Source organism: Garra rufa, chromosome 13 (assembly GCF_049309525.1).
Source record: "Garra rufa chromosome 13, GarRuf1.0, whole genome shotgun sequence".
NCBI classification, from domain to species: domain Eukaryota; kingdom Metazoa; phylum Chordata; class Actinopteri; order Cypriniformes; family Cyprinidae; genus Garra; species Garra rufa.
In genome coordinates, this window is record NC_133373.1 from 21,592,767 (window position 1) to 21,596,084 (window position 3,318).

Consider the following 3,318-nt stretch of genomic DNA (forward strand, 5'->3'; position numbering starts at 1 on the left):
GCTCCACCCTTCTTCACAGGTAAAAAGGAAAAAAGTGGTTATACTAGAACAAAAACATAAGAAAATGTCCATGCTTGGACATCAGCAAATTTATTGTAGCTTTCAGTTGTTTTATTTAACGACTTCAGATGTGCCTCCTACCAGTCTTGTACTTATAAGACAAATAATACACATACACAACAGGAATCAAAGGACAGTAATGCAGACTAGTGAGAAAAACTCTTAGTTTGTAATCCATTCTAAATCCTTAGTAGCCTATTCGGAACAGTTCTGTGCCAGTCCATCAGAGTTATTATAATGTGCCTACTTCTACACAGCAATGCAGGGCTGCTTATACTAGCAAGATACAGTGGTGGCCAAAATGATTGGAACACTAGTATTTTCACCAGTTAAAAAAAAATGGTTTTATGTCAGTTATTTTTATCTTTTGTTGTAGTTTGCCAGTAGGAAATATCAGTTTACATTTCCAAACATTCATTATGCCATTAATTGTAATAATCCAGTGTGGTAATAGACCTACTGTGCCTGCAAAGCTACCTGAAAAACTATGTGCAAGTGCTCCTATGGCAAAAGCTGCTTTAAACGCAAAGGATAGTAACACCAAATGTTAATTTAATTTAGTTAATAAAAGTTCATTGATAAAGAAAATCTTCTATTACAATTCTTCACATTTCTTCTAGGTATAGTCTGTCTCAGTTCTGACTGGATAATGATTCCTTGTGCAAACAAAAATCTCACAGGATTATTACAATTGATGGCAAGATGAATGTTTGGAAATGTAAACTAATATTTCCTGCTGACACACTATAGCAATATAGAAATAACTGACTATTTAAAAAAAAAAAAACAGCTATTTTTTAGCTGGTGAAAATACTAGTGTTCTAATAATTTTGGCCTTACATCATCCAAAACGGTCCCTCAATCAGTAATGTGAATGAGAATTTTGAAATGTTCTTAAAACAAAGAATATTATATAGAAATGAAAGAGAAATAAAGAATGATTTTGTACTTTTGAACTTTTATATAGCACTGAACTTGTCTGGAAACACCTCTGGGTTTCACTTTTACTGGCAGGTCAAAAGTCACTTTTTTCACAATCAAAATAGTTTTGTCCAGAAGAGCTGGAGTATTTTTACAATGACCAATGGCAAAGTCACATTCTGTTTTTTATACTGCACTGACAAAGTCACGTAAACTAGCAATAAATTAGCTCACCTGAGAATGTAGGATATATTTCTGAAATCAGTAATGATGTACTACAATCATAGCCACAACAGCTCCAGCACAAGCTTACCTTATCTAGCTGCAGACCCAGAGGAATAATTATTTAATTAATACTACAAAAATACAACTACAATGATTATGCATAATAAATATTCCTTCAACACATTAGGTCTACTAAAGCTCGTTAAAACCATACCCCTAACCCTAACACCAGACATATGAGGTCAAAGCAAGCAGGTTTCCAGGAACAACAACAACATTTGAGCATACACATGTCTTAAGAAATGGCTTTGTATGAGGAAAATCTTCAAGACTGGACTTGGACTAAAATTCAGCTCATTTATTTCATTATAATTTCTGACCACAAGGTGACGTGAAACTTATGAGACATTGTGTTGAAGACACATGCTGAATGTCTAATGATAGGCCAATGCATTGTAAAAATGTGTAATTTTACGACAAAATTCTAAATGGCCGACACCAAAAATTAGATTTTCTTCAACTCGGTATGCTGCTCCAAATCTAAAGAGCCCCATCTTAGCCAAACACTTTCGAAGTTATAAGCAAAAATAGTAATTTTTCCTATCATATGACCACTATGTGGTGCTGTGCCAAAACTGTCTAGGTACTCTCATGGTTGACATACCACACACCAAGTTTAGTCTCAATACGCTAAAGCGTTGAAATGATATTGCTTCATGTCCATTTCCGCATGCTCTTTGATTAATTTGTTTGTGTGTTATTTAAGAACAGCTGACAAATAATTTTGGGTAACACTTAAAGCCTTTAATTATAATGCAATGTGGAAAGGAAAGGAAAGGAAAGGAAAGGAAAGGAAAGGAAAGGAAATGTTGGGTTTACATGTTTTATGTTTTACATGGGACATTCCATAGGCGTAATGGTTTTCATACTGTACAAACCGTATTTTCTATATTTTCTATGCCCCTACACCTACCCTACACCTAAACCTAGCCCTCACAGGAGATTGTGCACACTTTTACTTCCTCAAAAAAAACCATTGTGCATGATTTATAAGCCTGTTTCCTCATGGGGACCTAAGAAATGTCCTTGAAATTACTATCCTTGTGGGGACATTTGGTCCCCATAACGTGATGAATACCAGGTACAGACACACACACGCACGCGCACGCGCACGCGCACACACACACACACACACACACACAAACACAAACACCTGAAGCAGTGGGCAGCCAATGCCGTGGCTACCGGGTCACCGCCGCGTCCGGAACAGAGAGCGCGGTCACCGCCGCGTCCGGAACAGAGAACGCGGTCACCGCCTCGTCAGGAACAGAGAGAGCGGTCACCGCCGCGTCCGGAACAGAGAGAGCGGTCACCGCCGCGTCCGGAACAGAGAGCGCTGTCACCGCCGCGTCCGGAACAGAGAGCGCGGTCACCGCCGCGTCCGGAACAGAGAACGCGGTCACCGCCTCGTCAGGAACAGAGAGAGCGGTCACCGCCGCGTCCGGAACAGAGAGAGCGGTCACCGCCGCGTCCGGAACAGAGAGCGCTGTCACCGCCGCGTCCGGAACAGAGAGAGCGGTCACCGCCGCGTCCGGAACAGAGAACGCGGTCACCGCCTCGTCCGGAACAGAGAGAGCGGTCACCGCCGCGTCCGGAACAGAGAGAGCGGTCACCGCCGCGTCCGGAACAGAGAGAGCGGTCACCGCCGCGTCCGGAACAGAGAGCGCGGTCACCGCCGCGTCCGGAACAGAGAACGCGGTCACCGCCTCGTCCGGAACAGAGAGAGCGGTCACCGCCGCATCCGGAACAGAGAGCGCGGTCACCGCCGCGTCCGGAACAGAGAGCGCGGTCACCGCCGCGTCTGGAACAGAGAGAGCGGTCACCGCCTCGTCCGGAACAGAGAGAGCGGTCACCGCCGCGTCCGGAACAGAGAGAGCGGTCGCCACCGCCTCAGGAACAGCGAGAGCGGTCACGGCCGCCTCAGGAACAGCGAGAGCGGTCACCACCGCATCAGGCACAGAGTGAGCAGATGCCCTTCCTCGAAAAAACGCCTCCGCCCTCGCCATAAAGTAGGGGCGCGTCCGCGCCGCCTCAGCATTAAGGGCATCCATA